General features: G+C 40.3%; 1 long non-coding RNA gene across 1 annotated transcript; it reads right to left on the reverse strand.

Moving 5' to 3' along the window:
• Positions 1–10,522: 10,522 nt before the first annotated feature.
• Positions 10,523–18,984, reverse strand: LOC140532942 (uncharacterized). The gene is made up of 3 exons (XR_011976744.1): positions 16,429–18,984; positions 15,404–15,471; positions 10,523–11,353 (listed from the first exon to the last, which is right to left on the reverse strand). It is a non-coding gene; the product is annotated as an uncharacterized lncRNA (long non-coding RNA).
• Between the last annotated feature and the right edge of the window lie 624 nt (positions 18,985–19,608).

Genomic DNA, 19,608 nt, shown 5'->3' on the forward strand with positions numbered 1-19,608 from the left:
CCTTTCTTTGTGGCCAACAGATATTTATTTTGTGTGCTTGTGTTGCAGAGAAAGTGCAAAGTCTGGTGGACTGCAAAGCCCAAGGGGCCCAATTTTCAACATTGCCTGCAGCACACAGCTGACTTTCCTCAACTCTGCTTAGCTTGTATGGAACTCTCCTTTAATTTAGCTCTTCAGGGCTATAAGGAGACTAAAGATCACGGAGCCCAAGATCCCCTCCCCCCATTTTACAAATGGGGAAACTGAGGCCCAGAGGAGAGAAAAGCCTTGGCCAAGGTCACACAGCTTTTAGCAGAAGAGCTGGCGCTGGTGCCCAGGTCTCCTGATTCCCTGTCCTGTGTTCTTTCCATGTCAGCACACCACCAGTCACACTCCAGGGAATACGATTTGATCTGCAAAACATCTGAATCCTTATCATCACCAGTCAAGCTATAATGTGTTTCTAACACAGTTAATCACACCTTTTTTTCATTACATTTATTATCTGTATTTCACTTACATTTTTATACTGTCTTTCTCTTTTACATATTTCTGATGCAAGCAATGGGGGGGTGGGGAATTTGAAAGGGGCATTTGATACAAGTAGGAAGAGGGGGGAGGAAAGAAAGAGGAAGTACTAGCCATCTTTTTTAGGATATTCATGCTTCTGTCTTATTTATATGTGGGAAATGACTGTAGCTAATTGTTAAGAACTAAACGCCATTGGGTAAACAAACGAAAGGTGCCTCTCTGGCTCATCTGGGAGACACCAAAGGGCTCTGAGTCCCAGCAGACAATAGATCAAAAGGGAACCCAGCTATTCAGACAGGGGACTGTAAGATAAAGAATAGTCAATAAGATTTAGAGCCGGAAGGCACCTTAGAAATCATCTAGCCCAACCCCCTGATTTTACAGATGAGGAAACTGAGGACAATGATGATAGTAATAAATAAGAGCTGATGGCATTCCCAATGCATTTTCCATGGGGTCGTACTGTCTCTCACATACTCCCTCCTCACTTTCTTTCTGACTCAGATCAAATCCTCCTGCAAGAGGCCCTTCCTGGTCCTCCCTTCTCCTCCCTCCTTCCTCTGAGATTACTTTCCATTTATTCTGTATACATCTTGTCTGTACCTAGTTGTTTGCATGGGGACTCCCCCATTAAAATGTAAGCTCATTGAGAACAAGGACCTTGCCATTGCCTGTCTTTGTATACATACTTCCAGCCTTGGCATGGTGTCTGGCACATAGTAAGTGCTTAGAAAATATTTACTGAGCTCAAATCCTGCTGCTCTCCTATAGTGGCTGCTACTGGGGAGGCCAAAAAGGGTGGATCCCTTGAGTTTGGAAACACAGAGCTATAGTAGGATTAAGACGATAGGATATCTGAACTAAATCCCAAGCCAGGATGGTGAGCCCCCTGCAGTAGAGGGCCACCAAAGGAGGAGGGAACTGACCCACGTTTGGAAACAGAGCGGGTCAAAGTGTTTGCACTAATCAGTAGGGTAATCAACAGGTGAGTACCTACTGCACCTCCAGTACTGGGAAAGACAGGGAGACTCAGTCTCCTCCAAATGTTTGTCAACTGTCAGTCAACCAGTCAGTAAGCATTTATTTATTAAGCACTTACTATACAGGATACAAAGAAAAGTTTTTACCTGTCTTCAAGGAAGGGAAGAAACACCTACTAAGTGCTAAGTATTATCCAAGTATTATCTCATTTGATCCTCACAACAATCCTGAAAGGCAGGAGCACTTATTAAGTTGAAGAAACTGAGGCAGGCAGAGGTTAAATGACTTGCCCAGGATCACATAACTAGGAAGTGTTTGAGGTCAATTTTGAATTCAGGTCTTCCTGACTCCAGGTTCAATGTCACCTAGCTACCTCTATAAGGGTAGAAGCAGCAAGCCTTAGCAACTGATTGGATAAGATATCAAGAGTGGAAGAGAGGAGAGCGGAGCATGTCTCCAAGGTTTCAAACATGTGTGTTAATGTCTTCAACAGAAATAAGTTGCCTGGAGGAGACTCGTATTTAGAGGGGAAAATAAAGTAGGCTTCATGATAGATAACTGTTTGAGATTCCCATAGGATGTTGGGTTGAAGACATCCAGCAAGCATCTGGTGCTTGGAAAAGAGACTGAGATTGAATATATTCATCTGGGAGTCATCCTGCATTTGGAGGATGATAGAACTCTTGGGAACTGATGAATTCACCAAAAGAGAGAAAGAGTGTCCAGTGCTGGAGTTTACAGACACCTTCTTAGACTAATATTTCAAATGCATAAAACAAAACACATAGGATTAAAAGGAGACCGATTATATGAAAATACAGTGATCAAAAGAAAAAGTTTTATAACAAGTTCAAAGGTCCCAGATTAAGAACACCTAATACAGGCAAAACTTTGGGACACACCCACACACATACACAGAATTAGGGGGAATAACATGGGTGATGTTCTAGCAAAGGAAATTGAGAAGGATCGGTCAAACAGGTAGGTGGAGAACCTAGAGAGAGGGGGCAGCTATCATGAAAATCAGTAGAGGTAAGAGTTATCCAAGAGACTATCCAAGTGGCCAACAGGGTCAAATGTAGAAAGAGGGGTCAAGGAGGATAAGAAGTGAGCAAAATGCCAATTTGGCTGAAATGATGTATTTGGAAGCCAGTTTATAAGGCGTGAGGAGTAAGAAGGAAGTGGTAGAACAGGGACAAGGAGGGCAGATAGCTTTTTTCTATGAGCTTGGCTGTGGAATGGTAGAGAGATAAATGATAACTTGAGGGGATGGTAGAGTCAAGGGAAGCTTTTTTTAACTGATGGGGAAGAGCTGAGTATGTTTGTGGGCAGCAGATTACCAGGCAATAGGAAATAACTGACCTAGTTCAAAGACAGAGATAAAGGAAAAAGGCTTAGCCAAAGAAAAGGACCGCAAGACTTCCATCAGTGATAAAAAAGGCATGTAACCAAATTTGCTCTCCAATGTGCTGTTAGTATTGGATTGTGAACTGGTCAAAGGCAGGAGGCAGTAATAGTGAATAGGATAGTCCAGGGATAGGGAACCTGCGAACTCAAGGCCACATGTGGCCTTCTAGGTCCTCAAGGACAGCCTTTTGACTGAGTGCAAGTTTTACAGAACAAATCCTTTTATTAAGGGAATCTGTTCTGTGAAGTTTGGAGTCAATCAAAGGGCCAACTTGAGGATCTAGAAGGCTACATGTGGCCTCTAGGCCTCAAGTTCCCCACCTCTGTTCTAGTCATCCTAAGACCCCCAGCTGAAGCACTCTGGGTCTTCTGAGATGATCCTGGGCTCATAGGACTCAACTCTGCCAAGCTGGCACTCCATGCCAGCTCCAAAACCTTTAATCTACCCACCCTCTCAGAACAACTGAATGCATAATACTTTCCCAAAAGGAAAACCATCTTTAGAGAACTCTGTAGAAATAGCAGTTGTGCATTAAAATCATAAATTAATTTATTAGACTGGGTACCATGAGCATCCATCAGCTCTGATTTGTCAGATAGAATTCTTCAATTTGCATTCAACTTTGTGTTTCTACCAAACCCACAAGGAAATGGCCTGAATGAAGCTATCCTGTAAGACATGTAGACAGTTTTGTCTTTTATGATCAAGTTGAATGAAAGGGGGAATAAGGAATGCAAAGTGATTATCTACCTCTCTGTTCTTTGCTGGAAAATATCCTAGCATTTCCAGAGTTACTGGTACTCCTCGGCTACGTGCAGCTTTCTGTATAATAATAATGAATTATCACCAGCATTTACATAACTCTTTAAGATTTGCAAAGTGCTTTACAAATATCATCTAATTTTATCCTCACAACAGTTCTGGGAGGTACGTGCTATTATTATCTCCATGTTACAGATAAGTAAACTAAGACTGATAGGTTGTGACTTGTCCAGGGTTGTATAGTTAAATAAATACCTGAGGCAAGATTTGAACTCAGATCTTTTTGACACCAATCAGCCAGGGACTCTGCTGTAAAATGTGAAGGAAAATAGTGGAGTCTGGAGCAACAGAGTTCCAAAGGGATGCTTGGTGTTGGATGAACAGAGCGGTCATTGATGTGTTTTCTGCCAGGGAGTGAGTGAGGTGGGGTGAGAATGGAGGTGCCATAGGAAAAGGGAAGATAGAGGTATGGGACTAAAAGGTCTAAGAGCCACTGGCAAAAATGTAATTGAAGAATTTTGAATGACTAAACCCTATTTGATGACTGGCTACAACCAAGAGCCTTCAAGTTTGTGAGTGAGATTAAAAGGATGAATTTTCAGATCCCATTAAGGAAATTATTTTTAGAAACTAGAATCATTGCAAACATTTAGAGCAATTCTTATACTCTCCAGTGCTGGATGTATAGCAATGCAAAGAACCGAAAGAGGGTCTCTGAGGTGGAAAGAACATTGGGATGGAAATAAGGAAGTCTGAGTTCTATTCCCAATTCTGTTTCTGACCAGCTATGGGATCTTGAGCAAGTAACAGCCTCTCTGACCCTCAGTTTCTTCATCTAAAAAATGTAGGGGTTGGACTAAATCATCTCTAAGGTCCCTTCCAGCTCTGATTCTGTTACTAATGCATCTCCACCAATATTGGCAGCATTCTTTCTCAGGCATATTAATGAGTGAAGCAGGATCAGGTGAGGGTCCATGATTAGGAATCCTAGAGCTTATTGGAGGTGAATCACAAGGCAAGATTCAATAACTCAAGTGCAGGTCACAGTCAGGGACTGGCCCATCAGCAGGACCAAATAGACTGGAGTTAGTGACCTCTCTGGGCTCTCAGCCTCCTTAAACAAAGTCATTAAATAACCCAGCTTTCTAACCCTAACCCTAACCCTAAATCTAAATGCCTCTGATTTTAACCCTAACCCTAAATGCCTCTGATTCTAACCCTAACTCTAACCCTAAATGCCTCTGATTCTTTCAGGGCTAGGAGGTAAGGCAAGAGTCAGCTGTAAGAGAGGAAAAGAAGACCACAAGTCAAAGCTAGTCCAGAGATCAGGATAGGAACATCCTCTGGGAAGCTGGAATTCACCCGTTAGAAGTGCCCTCCACCCCTGTGGTCTCTCTCTGATCGGATGGCTCCTCCCAGAACCTCTATTGAAGAAAGATGCCCAGACCAACTCTTTCCTCTTCTCTCTCCATGCTTCTCTACTGTACCTCTGTACTAAGTGCCTTGGAGTTCCCCATTCCCACCTTTTCTACTTCCTTTTGTGTTGTCTTCTCCAACAGAATCTTACTTTCTGCTTGTATTTGTATCCCTAGGGATTGGCACAGTGCCTCTGCCTTAGCAAAGCATTTAATAAATACTCACTGACTGGACTGACTTAATGGTACAGACAAAGAGAACTAGGGAGAGGATCATAGTGAATGAGCCAGTCACAACCAGAAAGGACCACAGAGGTTGTCTAGTTTATAATGCTCTCAAAAAAGGAGGAGACTTAGGGTTCTATCCCAGTTCCATCACTGGTGGATAAATCCCTGAACCTCCTCCCTTCCTCTCAGTTTCCTCAAATGTAAAAGGAAAGGATTAAACAACCATCTCACCAAAGTCTCTCAGCTCTGAAAGTCTATGAGTCCTTTGTTAGGAAGACAATGGCGAAATTCACCCATCTTGAGGAAGCTTTGGGTCCCTCCTTGGGTTTGGAGATGGCTTTGTCTGTCCGTCTGTCTCTCTGGCCACTGAAAGTTAGGGAATTAGGAATGGAAAGAACAGAAAGAAGGCTAGAGAAGTGGAACAGATTTGAAAGCTAAGTATTATTGAAAAGCAATCTGTATATTAAAGGGAATTGAAGTTTCGTGCACAATCTTGTTTTTCTATTCTACTATGTAGGTGCAGATGTTCATTCTATTGGCTATCTGCATAGTGCCTGGAACGTAGTCGCTTAATAAATGTTTATTGTTCCAAATTCTGGCAGCTAGGTTGCGTTGTAGGTAGAGAGTTGGCTTGGAATCAGGAAGACTCATCTCCCAGAGTTCAAATCCATCCTCAGTCCTTTACTAGCTGAGTGACATTGGGCATATCACTTCACCCTGTTTGCCTCAGTTTCATCATCTGTAAAATGAGCTGGAGAAGGAAATGGCAAACCATTCTAGTATCTTTGCTAAGAAAACCCCAAATGGGGCCCACAAAGAGTCAGACACGACTGAAAAAACGACTGAACAACAAAATTCAAATTCGGAATAAAAATGAAGATGTATACAAATAAATGAAGACCAAGGAAATGGGTTAATTGTTACTGAGAATTTCAGTGACACCTATCTGCACTAAAACTTTGACTACCTTTCAGGGAATGAATAATTCTGGCTATCCAGCTTTCCCAGATAGCTTAAGGTCTACACTGCCATTCAATCTCTAAAACTCCTTTTATTTTAGCCATTTAGGATTGAAACCTTTCTGAAATGGGCTATTTCCTGTGGAATGTAATAGAATTTTTTTCCTCAAGGATGCAGGGTCATAATTAAGAACATCCGATATTGCCTTGTGCTATGATTCAGGAGATATATGGAGTTACCTCTCCTTATATTAAATAGCCCCAAACTTTTGAGTCTTTTAATTTTTAGCTCCACTATTGGTAGTCTCTCTGTCCTTTCCTTTGTTGGATGCCAACCTCTGATACCTTACTTCTAAGTAGCAATACTAATCTGCTATGGGTCTGGAAATCACCTACCCAAGCTTGTTAGAATAATCTGTAAAATACAACAGATTCTCAGTGGCAGCCTGAGAGCCTCTTCAATGAATAAAATATATGGGGTTCTTTGCACCATCTTTGTACCTTCTACTTTAGCTGCTTTATAAAAGGGAAAGTAATATCGTGTTCTAATGAGTGCAGATTGGGCTTCAAATTGCCCGTAGGAACAGCCTCTGAGGAGTGCCAGGTGCAGATCCTGAATTGAAAGGTGGTAATCAATTGTAAGCTATTTAAGGATGGGCTTTGGTGGCGGGAAGCTGCTAGTGTTATCTAAACTGGCTGACATCATTCTGCGGCAGCAGGGTGACATACGCTGCTATTATAAGATCCAGAATTGGAAGTGGTCTCTGGCAGAAGCAAGCCAACCTGGTTACAATCGTCCTTGGGGGTCCTAAGAGCCTTCCCTTCTGTCTGAGTTTTCTGTGGTTCCCTATGGCATCTCTTTGCCCACATGGAAGCCAGGGTTGTGTTCTAGGAATATATGTGGGCTCTTGCATGCGCTCCCTGGGGCACTACTAGTCTTATATGTCTGGATAGATAGAAATAACCAGTGTAGGAATTGAGTCAGAATAAACACCAGGGAATGAGGACCATGATGAAATGAAGGCTCAGAAACTCTGCTATCTGCTGCTTGCGGCTTCCTACTGAGTCCCTCTCCTTTTCTTTCCCCAGAGGTCTTAGCCTCTAACAAAGGACTGAGGAAGATACTAATTAATGGAGTAACTCAGACCCTGTCCCATTGGCACCACACCCTTTAATGGTGTTTTTCTATCCATCATAGAGTGAGTCATTCTCTTCCAAGTGCTGAATCCGACATCACTGTGTGCCAGCTTCTGCTGCTGACCGTGCTATATAAGCCACCATTAAGGCATCCACTTGATTACAAAACTTAGGTCATCTTTGGATGGGGTAGGTGGCCCTGTGGAACTGGTTACTACTGAGTCAGTCAGGACTTCTGGGAATGAGGCCACCCACGACCGTGCCTCCACAAGGCTTTCTGGTTAGTGCACAGAGGCAGAGGAAACCACAGATCTGAAGAGTGACATCCTGCCTTTATGTGTCCCTTCACTGTCCTCATCACTGTTCCAGAATGATGCATGACTCAGCATCACTACATCAGCCCCTTATTGAGCTCGAGTCTGGGGGAGTAGGGGTAATTCTGGTGGACTTTACAATATCTGCTTGTTCATGTTCGGCCTCAGAGCAATGAATGAACATATCCTGAACTTTCCTGGTACTTACAGAGCTACCCTGGGCATCCTTTTATCAGTCACAGAGAGGCTGAAGTTCTTTGGTTGCCTTGGTTTCCCAGCATCCACCTAGAGGGTCACACCTTAAGGTCATCTAATCCAACCCCCTCATTCTACAGGAACCAGAGTAGTTGAATGACTTCACAAGGTCATGCAAGTACCATGTGGCAAAGACAGGATTCAAATCCAAGTGCTCTCTCCCCAAGTCCATCCTTCTTTCTGAGACCATCTGCAGTACAAGTTACATCTGGGCATCAGTCTTCTCAAAGAAAAGTACTTTTTCCAATAGCGACCTGCCATGTTTGCCTGATTATCAGCATGAGATCCCAGCTGTTTTGCAATGTTCATTTTGCATTTAAACAATTCTTTGGACCTTTTCTTATCCTCCTTTATACTTAATAATCTGTGAACTTGTCTTCCCACTAGATATTAGGATCCTTGAGGACAGGGTCTTTCTTATACATAGTTTACATGTGTGCCAACTGAAGTGTCTTGGACATAGGGTAATACACAAGGGAGCTGTGACTCCATTGGTTGCAGAACTCCCTCTGACAAAGAAGATTGTAACCTACATAGAGTTAAGTCTCAGGGAGTCTCCTGATTCTTAGAAAGGTTAAGTAACTTACCAGTGATCAAATAGCTAGTATCAGACGTGGGCTTTGCACACAGTAGGTATTTAGTTTGTTAAATAAAATAAAATAATATTTATATTTAATTAATAATGTATTAATTATTAAATATTAATGTTTAATTAATAAATAAAATAATAAAATTAAATTTAACTCCTCGTGATACTCCCCTTACCATAGGAAAGGCAAGTCTTTTCCATAGAAGGAAACTGAAGTCTGAAGCATTTAAGTGACTTACCCTCAAAGTCACACAGGGCGTTGGCAGCAAAGCTGGAAATAATTACAATAATAACTCAAGATTATGTTATATGGTGGTTTCCTTCAATAATCCCACAAAGATCACAGCACAAATTTTAGTATGTCCATTTAACAGATGAGAAAATGAAGGCTCAGAGAGATAAATTGACTTAGGAGAGGCAGCTAGATGCCAGAGTGGATAAAAACACTGGACCTGAATTCAAACAGGAAGAAGAAGATCTGAATTCAGATACTTACCAATTGTATGACCCTGGGAAAGTCACTTCACCCGTGTCCACCTCAGTTTTCTCATTTGTAAAATGGTGATAATAAAAACACCTACCTTCCATGATTGTTGTGAGGAACAAATGAGAAAGTAATTGTCACCAGTCACAAGTTATAAAGCTTGTGTGGGATCCATGACGCAAAATCTGAACTGCTTCTAGCCCTTCATTTCTAGCCAGTATTCTAATACACACACACACACACACACACACACCCCTATATCCTCTGCCTTAGACTGTTCATTTTCCATTCACCATATAGTATATACTGGTTTGTATTATTATCTAACTGTTCCCTGTGCATAAATCTTGTCTGTCCTACAAAAGAAAACAAAAAGATCTGGGGGGCTTAGGGGAACTGCAAACTCAATATGAATCAAAAGTATGACACGGAAGTCAGAAAAGAGTCATGTGATCTTAGGCTAATTAAAAGAGGCTCAGCTTCCAAGAATAAGGAAGCAATCATACTGCTCTACTTGGACTCTGGTTAGAGCACAATAGTTGGAACATTACATCTAGTTCTAGGGCCATATTTTAGAATGGGCTTTGACAAGCTGAAAAACACGTGTGTTCTAGATGGTTAAGAGGCTTAAGTTTATGCCATATGAACATTAGTTGAAGGAACTCAGTATATTTAGCCAACAGAGGCCTCTCCCCGAAGACATAATATCCTCAAATATCTAAATTCAGAGCTACCTTATGGAAGAGGAAGACTGGATCTGCGTGGTCCTAGAGGAGCAATGAATGGAAATTTAAAAGAGGCAGATTCTGATTCTAACTAAACTTGGGAACAGAGACCTGTCTGGTACTTCTTTCACATCTCCCCAAAGCTCAACAAACATTTGTTGACTTGGGTCATTTGGTGGTTACCCATCCTGCCCCATGTCATAGACAGTATTTCTACAGGAATGGTTCATATGTTCTGTTCCAAGATCTCAAAAACTCTTCTTCCTAATCTAGCCCTCCTGATCCCTATATAGCAATGATTCTCCAACTCTGTGGTCTCAAGACCCCTTCATACTCTCAAAAATTAAGGAGGACCCCAAAGATCTTTTGTTTATGTGGGCCACATCTATTGATATTTCAACATCTTAATATTATTATAAAAATATTTTGACCTCACATCCCCAACCAGGAAAAGGTCTTGAGGACCTGTGAGGGTCCTTAGACCACCATTTTAGAATTGCTTCTATACAGAAACTTTCCCCAGTCAGAAATGATCCTCTGTTACAAGGATCTTATGAATTTTTCCTTGTACCTTCCCTATATATTTACTTGAATCTATTTTATAGTATAGTTATTTGGATACGTGTCATATCTCTCCTCCACAATTGCCTAAAAGAGATTGTAACTTTTAAGAAGGCAAGAATTATGTCTTATTCATCCCTTCCTCAGAACCTAACATAGTGCTTAAAAAATATGAGGCAATTAGTTGGGTTTTTTTGTATTTACTTAATTGAAAAGAAATGAACTGAAGTTTAGCTTCAACCCTGACACTAAATAGCTGTGTAGCCTTGGAGGTAGGAAGAACAATGCTGATATAATAAAGGAACATTGTATTTACAATCAGAAGATCATAGCAAAATCATGGCATTCAGAGATGGATGAAGCTTAGAGGTTCTCGAATTCAACCTCCTCATTTTATAGACTGAGAAACTAAGGCCCAGGGAGTGGAAGTGGATTGCCCAAAGTCATACAGTACCAAGACTCAAACCCAGCTCTTCTGACTCAAAATCCAGTGCTCTTTCCACTGTCTACCATGCTGAATTCCAACCTTGACTTCATCATTTACAACCTGTATGACCTTGAGCAAATCCCTTGATTTCTTTGGGTTATGGTCTCCCCATCTCTAAAAAAGGGGGTCAGACTAAGTCTCAAGGATCCCTTCCAGGTCTAACATTCTTTGATTCAGTTCCAGAGTTGACATTACAGGGACATTTTTCGATGAGTCAGGAATCCAAAGGTTTCCCAGGCTGTCCAGGTGCTTGTGCATTACTCATGGATGGAGATCATTTTCTTGACCACATTTTGTGTCCTTCTTTATGGTAGCCCTCTGAGTACTCTGTTTGTTTTGATTTCTTAGCTCCCATAGTTGAATGATGATTTATGTGGCTTTCAGAATAGAAGGGCTGAAAGGCCTAATTGTGTGTGTGGCTTCTTGGGTTGTTTGAGCTTATGAATATTTTAATAGGATTTTGATTCCTTCAAAACAAATATCTAAGAAAACTTTGCACCAGGAGCAAACTGCATGATTTCCCCTTTACAAAACATACCTAAGAGGGAAAAAAAGACAAAAAACAAAATTGTCACAATTTTGAAAGTCTCCCCAAGAGTTAGCAGTATTCTTACTCTTTACCCATTCTCTCTAATATAAGTTTTAGACTTAATGCATCCCTCTAACAACAAGATAACCTTACCCTAAGGCTAAAATGTTTATTCATCTTTGTTAACTCATTTTACAGAATTCACAGTTTACTCAATGGAGAAAAGGAAAGACTGATTAGTTTTTGTAGGACTTTTAAGCCTTGAATCTGGGCAACCATTGTGATACATTACTTCATACGCTAGACAGCAGCACCTATGGATTAAATGTGTCAATGCTGCTCAGCTCTATTGTATAGTGTAAATATCCAGGCAAAAGAAGAGATAAGTCAAGTTCTGGAAACTGTATATGGATGCAAAGATGAAATTCTGGGTGGAACTGGTTCCCATAATGATAGTCACTGACATTTATACGGCACTTTCCAATTACAAAGTTCTGCATATACATTATCTCATTGGATCCTCATTACAACCCTATGAGGTAAGTAGTTCAAGTATCATAATCCCCATTTTACAGATGAAGCAACTTAGGCTCAAAGTAGGAAAGTGACTTGCCTGAGATGTGGAATCCATCAGATTCAATGGAGTTCAGAGGAGTGCTTCCTATGTAGAGCAATGCTCTGTTAGCAAAAAAATACCCAAAACCTTATAGGCTATCCCATTATCACACTAATGCCCCCTGGCTTGCCTTTGCAGGGCATTCACTCAGACAGGCATTATACAGACTTTCTGGCTATGGAGGGAACCATTCCTTGGAGGATGATTCCTACTTCCTACCTTGCCTTATTTTGTATTTTGCTGAACTCTGGATTGACCCAGCATGGATGTTGGTTTGTTTTCTCTGATAGACACATACCACCCCTTCATTTCCCAAGAAGATTCTTTCCTCAGGAACTAATGGTTGCCCTGAATCAGCAGCTTCATCCTCACTCCACCCCACCACATCCCTGGGGCCAAGGATTCTACACAAGGTCCTTCAGCTAATAAGTGACTGACTCAAGGCAAGAACTCAGATGTCTTAAGTCCACAAGTTCTACTATATGATATAGCCTTTAAGAAGACAAATTTGATCATGAATGTGAAAGACCTTTTTATGACATAGCATGATTCATAAATAAATAGTATTATTTTATTAAGATAATATGATATATATGTATATGGGTATATACACATATGTGTATGTATATATATACATATATACCACAGCTGTTTGTATCAGTTTATTGCTTATGTGTTAGTTTACCATGTAGATGCATCCTTATATTTAAGGAGTTTGATGCTTTGTAAAAGGTTGCAGATATCTCCCCTTCACTCCATCCAAGCTAGGAGGGCATTTTTTGAGCTCTTCTCTTTATGTTGAATCTAACCTCTCATAAGATCTTTCCCATCAGCTCAGTGCTCTCATGCTATATATACATGATATCAATTATTTGAATGAAAACTGACAAGTTCAGCCTATTCCAAATACAGGCATACCCCACATAATGTTCTTAATTAGCTCTGGGGTAACACAGTAGGTGAAAGAACATTATAGGGGGCAGTTAGCTCCGTGTTACAATGTTGTAAATGGGTCACTGACTGAATTGTGTTATAGTAGGTTTTTGTGATTTTTATGGGTACGTTATAACATATAAACTACGTTATTATAAAATGACATTGGTCAGGGCCATTTTATTCAGAGTACACTTATTTCCAGATGAGATACAGAGTCTGACTTAAATTCCTTGTCTATATGAAGGGTACCAAGAATAAAATATGTATACATGTACTGCATATTAACATAATGCCACGCATATGAATAAATACTGTCTGGCCTTGAGTACCATAATAGTAAAATGTAATATTTTCCCCAGAGTCACTCAGATAATGTTGTGATGCCAGAGCCAAAAGATGACAGTATAATTGAACTAATGCCCAAAGGCAATTACTGATTACAATGGATTATTTCTACAAAGAAAGTTGACCAATAGATTAGTTGTCACATAGCAGGCAGAACTGTCCAGTGCTGCCATGATTGTTAAAGAGACTGAGCTATCCAGGATTACAAGTAGATACCTAGCATTAAACCTTAAGCATTTCTCACAATTCAGGTCTAAACTTGTAAGGATGATGGCACTTTGATGCAACAACTGAATTTTCTGGAGGCTATTTTTATAGGCTCATTATAGAACCAAGGTTCAAATCCCACCTCTAAACAAGAAGATTCATTTTCCTTGGTTCAAATCTGAGCCCAGACACTGACTTCTGGACAAGTAATTTCATTCCATTTGCCTCAGTTCCCTCATCTTAAAATGAACTGGAGAAGAAAATTCCAAACTATCTTAGTATCTATGCCAAGAAAACCCCAAATCGGAGTCAGACACACTGAAACAAATGAACAACAGCAAAATGTGTATGACCTTGAGCAGATCACTTAACTTCCCTCAATTTCCTGATGTGTAAAATGAGGATGTTGGGGAAAAAAGATTCTCTTCAGCTCTGGATCTATGATCCTTTGTCTAGGATCTTATGTCATATTTTTCCTTAACATATTTACTCTCTATGTTCGGGCAGAATAAAAATGATGCTATCCCTTCATCACAACATTTGGGATCTGAGTAAGTAATAAAAATCAAGAATAGACACAGCTTTCTCTATTCCACTCTTTAAAAAAATAATATTAACAAATTCTTAACAATACAGAGAGCTTTTGCACATACACAGTAAAACAACAGCAAATAATATGGAACTAAACACCTGAAAGTTGTTGGAATGTTTTATTTTATTTGGGAAATTACTAGTTTTAGCACTGCCTTTATGGAAATTTTGCTAGGGTATCTATATCCATTATATGGTCTATACTTATTAGCTAAAGTACCACATGATTCTGCTGGTTTGCAATTTAAAAATTGCCTCCAAGCCCATTGATGCGCCAGAGTGAAGAGACAGACTCATCCACAGGACAGAGATACGGAATTAACAAATAAGGTCCAGCATTCCTGACTGGACTGACACAAAGTATTTCCCAACCCCTACCACAACTTCAATCAGCTTCCCTCCTCCCCACACACAGCACCCCCCCAAAAAAAAAGAAAGAAGAAAAGAAAAAAACAGGGTATAAATATGTCAAGAAAAGAAAGAAAACATGTATACAACATTCAAAAATTGGCTGCCAATGGAAGGAAACAAGAGAAAAGAAGACAATCCCGCACATACTTTGCCTGCTACCATGGACCTCTGAATTCAGCGGTTACCATGGTGGGCCCTGGCTGGAAGGAGGACTCGAGAGAGCAAGCTTTGTTTCTGATCTACCCAAACAGAGAGCCCAGATTCAGTCTGTTGGTTTGTGTACTTTGGGGTAAGCCATCCTCACACTGAAAAAGCCAAGGGTAGATCATTTTAGCTTGACTTTATCTCATACCTTTGAGTTTCTCTTAGCATCCTACCCTCCCCCAATTCCTACTGTTCCTCAAGTCTTTCCTTCCCATCCCTAACTCAGAAACTTCTTTCCCTCCATCTATGGTCATATGACATTTGTAAATCTAGAGGGAAGAAATCAATGGGATTCTCTCCTCACGCTGAACAAACTGTTAAGAGGAAAGGTGCTAGGAAAAAATGAGTGGGTAGAGAAATCAAATTTCAGGGTCTAACTCTTCTCTCCTTCCAACTCCATTCCTCCTTGTCCCCCAAAATGTATTCAGAATTTCATGAAGTAACTGAGGCAGAGAGCATGTCTGGTGCCCCTTAATTCAATTTTTTAAAAAAATATGACAATAGTAATTACACTAGAATAGGGTTAATTACTAATAGAAGTGTATTAGGAAGAGCATTAAACTGGGAGTCAAACAATCTGGGTTCTAATCCTGGCTCTTCCACTAAAATATTCTGAGCCCTTGTTTCCTCGTTTGTCAAATGATAATAGTTATAAAGAGGACCAATGAGATAACAAAAGAGAAAACACTTTGGAAAGTACAAAGTACTATTAAAATGAAAGAATGAACATGCTTGAATTAAGTTCTTACCATGTGCCAAGCCCTGGGGATATAAATACAGGATTCAATGTAGTTCCTGCCCTCAACGAGCTTGTGTCCTAACGGTAGAGAGAAGATTATTTAGGGAACTGGCAGCCAGGGAGGGGTATTATGGTCTGGAAAGGTAGAAGGATGGTGAAAAGAGCCATAGGGGAATAGATTGAAGTGCCCTTTCCAGTAGCTAACTCCTTTTTCTAGGTGGGAAAGGCAGGAAGCTATCAGAAAAGATATTTACTGAGACGGCTGAACAAGAACAATAGTTAACACTCTCTCCTTACTAGTGCATAGTCTTCCCTTGGAGAGAATGAGCTCAGATTCAAAGTACAATGGTAGTGAGAGGTTTATAGTGAGAGCAGAGAACACTGGTGGCCCAAAGATGTTTTCTGACTTACATGAACACGACATCATGGACTTGGAGCTGTAAGGTCATCAGATCCATCCTCCTCATTTTACAGAGAATGAAACTGAAGCCCAAGGAGGATGAGTGAATCTCTCCAATTCATATGGCCACCAAGCATCAAAAGTGGGACTTGAACTCATGTTCTTCACCTCTTGAGTCAGTGTGCTTTCCATTCTACCATGCTGGCTCCCTCCACATCAAAATTGGATGAAACCTTAGAAGCTGTCAAAACCAACCTTCCCATTTTACGGATAAGGAAACTGAGGTCAGGAGAAGCAAAGTGATCTGTCTGGGATTGCACAGCTAGAATGATCTTAAGCAGGATTTAAGCTCAGGACTTCCTGACTCCAAGTGCAGTGCTCTATATACTATACCACCTAGCTTATTCCTTGCTCTCACAGTCCTTTGCTCCCTTAACGTAGTCCTCATGAGGTTGCCCTTAACTCTCTGCTGGCCTCTATGAATTAGTACCTTTCTAGAGTCCATTTCTTACCACCATGAGAAGACATGATCCCTGAAGTTACTACCATCCTCAGGTGACTATCTTTCCATGTCTATTTGCAAGTCGATCCTCTGTCAGGGGTCATGCCTATATGGCTCTGATGGTTTTTCTTACCAATTCCAGTTGCCAATGGAATCTCTGATGACTCTGATGGATCTCCTGGTTGCCTGGGCACCTGGCGTGGGTACCTTGGAGTACTCATTCATGTAAGATCAGGAAAAAAATAAATACAAAGTAAACAGATGGAATGTGCTCATGAAAACAGATGGTGGTACACATGGTATTCCTATTGCCATGATTGGATGGGAGACAGGACAATGGACAGTGACCTCCTCTAACCCCATCTAGCAGCAACTTCACAGCAATTCTGCCTCCCTTGCCACCAGGAAAGAGGAAAGGGGGACCAACAGAGAAGTGGGTAACTCCTTTGCAGATTCTTTTGTATGTTTCTTGAACTCAGTTCCAGCTCAGCAACTCATGACCCTTCAATCCCACAAGCTCCTCAACCAGAAAATTCTTCATCATCACATAGCACTCAGCTGCTCATGGTAGGAAGGAAAAAGACTGAGTAGATACTGAAAGTCTGGGATTTCAGTTGCCTACCTATCTTTCTAAAATGTAAATAAATAGGAGTAAAATCATTGCATTAAAAAACACACAATGCTAGAGTTTTCTTTTTGTTGGTGGTGGCTTTTGTTTTTTTCCTTCTCTCCACAAGCCTTCCTTGTAATAATGATGTATGATTAAGCAAAAATATAACAATACAAAAATATCATAAGACGTAATTGGTCATGTCTGGCATTCATACTTTCATGCTTCATTCTGTACCTATAGTCTACTACCTCTCTACCAAGATGAGGGAAGCATGCTTTGTCATTACTCCACTGAAGTCAGATTTGGTGAGTATTGATCAAGAGTTTTGTCAGTCAATCAACAAACATTTATCAAGCACTCACTCTACCCCAGGCACTGTGATAAGGTATGGGAATACGAAGGAAGACAAAAATAGTTCCTGTCCTCAAGGCCTCATATCTTTCAATATTATTTTCCTTTACATTATTGAGGTCATCGTATAAATTGTTCTCCTGGTTCTTATAGCACTATGTATCAGCTCATATAAGTCTTCCCAACTTTCTCCAAATTTTTCATACACATTGTTTCTTATGGTATCATAATATTACATTACATTCATATATCACAATTTGTTCAGCAATTCCCCAATTCCCCATTCAAGAGACACACATATGTAGCTCTTTGTTACCACAAAACAAGCTGCTATAAACATATATATGTGCTTGTATGTATTTGTGTGTGTATGAATATGTGACTTTTCCCTTTATCTTTGACATCTTTGGGGTATATATCCACAGTATTATCCCTGGGTCAAAGGTTGTATGCGATTTAATGACTTTTCTAGCGTAGTTCCAAATTGTTATCTAGAAGAGTTTTGCCTTGCCTTCTGTGGTATCCCTAAAGGTTCATTTCTCCATATCCTACTGGTTTCTTTGGCAACTCATCAGACTAGAAGGAACCCAGTCTGTCAGCAAATAGTTATAGGGTGCCATGCTAGGTGCTAAGGAGAAACACACAAAAAAATGAGACACAATCCCTAGTCCAACAGAACTTAGAGTCTAGTTCCAGAGACAAGACATATACATATGCCAAGTTAAACAACAAGCCAAAAGTTTGATAACAATAGATGAGATGCCCCTAGACAGTACAGAATTGTTCACAAAGTTAATGAGAGATACAGACAATAAGTGTTCTAAATTGGAAGAAAATCACTTGATATTGGAACAGGCTAAGAAGACATAAAGAAGATGGAAGGCCTTGAACTGGACCTTGAAGATTGGGTAGGATTCAAAGAGAGAAAGAGAAAGGAAACTGGCATTCTAAACCATGGTGGTGGGAAAGCTGTGGATTTTTGAGGATACAATGACTAGCCCAGTGTGACGGGAGCAGATGATTTGTGAAGGAGGGTGGTGGGATGTAAATGCTTAAGTGACACAAATGGAGGGCGAGTGATGTATGGGAAATGTATTATCCATGGACAAGTCAACAGTGAATGGTAATAACTAGAGAAAACATTAGGGTGAGGCTGAAAGTATTTCCACCATGGGGCCCAAACTAGATACCACTTGAATAGGCAACAATGAATAATGCCTATACATTGGCCTTCAAATGAGTACAATTCAACCCATGGGACAGTGTGGTGTAGCAGAAAGGGCTCTGGGTTTGGGTTCCATTACTGTCACTTAACAGCTGTGAGACATTGAACGAGTCCTTTCATTTCTCTGAGCCTCCTTTGCAAATTGGACTGTTGTGAGTATCAAATATAGTGGGAAGAAATCAAAAGCTCTGGATTTGAATCCTAACTCTGAGACTAACTACCTATGTTGACCTTGAGCAAGTTATTTCATTTGTCTGAGACAGTTTTTTTTTAACCTGTAAAATACGGGAGTTAAGGGGCAGCTAGACGATTCAGTGGATAGAATATTGGCCCTGGAGTCAGAAGGAACTGAGTTCAAATCTAGTCTCAGACTTATCAGTTGTGTGACCATGGTAACCCTAATTGCCTAAAAAACAACAACAAAAAAAAGACAAACCAGGAGTTAAATTTGCCTTTGGATCTCAGTACTGTCATATAGTACTCACTTAATAAAGGCTTACTATGGTCTTCTGACCTTCCATGAGATTATGTTTTTAGAAGAGTTTTAGAAATCACAAAGAACTATGCAGATATTTGTCATGATCAATGATAATAATAATAGCTCGTCTTTATGTAGTGCTTTCAGGTTTACAAAGAGCTTTGCATATTAATTCTTCACAATAACTCTGAGACATAGGTCCTATATTATCCCTGTTTTCCAGATGATATAACTGAGGCACAAAGAGATTAAGCAACTTGCCTAAAATCATACGGCTAAGAAGTATCTGAGAGAGGGCTCAAATTTATCACAACCACATACCCAGAAAAGAATGAGATACACTGGCTGCCATCCGAGAATTTAACACTCTCATAGGAGAGGGAAAATTTGACATTGTGAAACAATCAGAGAACAAGGTGGTATGAAATCAAGGGTACAAATTCATATAAGTAAGCTATTTATATATTCACATAAATAAAATGGTTAGTTCCAAGTAGAGACATTAACTGCAAGACTCAAAGATCACGTTACCCACAACATTCCCAAATGCAGCTGAAATATTTAGCAAAATTACGGTAAAATCTAGACATTATTGCATTTTACAATTAAGTTAATATGAGGCTCTGAGAGATCCTTGAGTACTTCT

This window comes from Notamacropus eugenii, chromosome 3 (genome assembly GCF_028372415.1).
Source record: "Notamacropus eugenii isolate mMacEug1 chromosome 3, mMacEug1.pri_v2, whole genome shotgun sequence".
NCBI lineage: Eukaryota > Metazoa > Chordata > Mammalia > Diprotodontia > Macropodidae > Notamacropus > Notamacropus eugenii.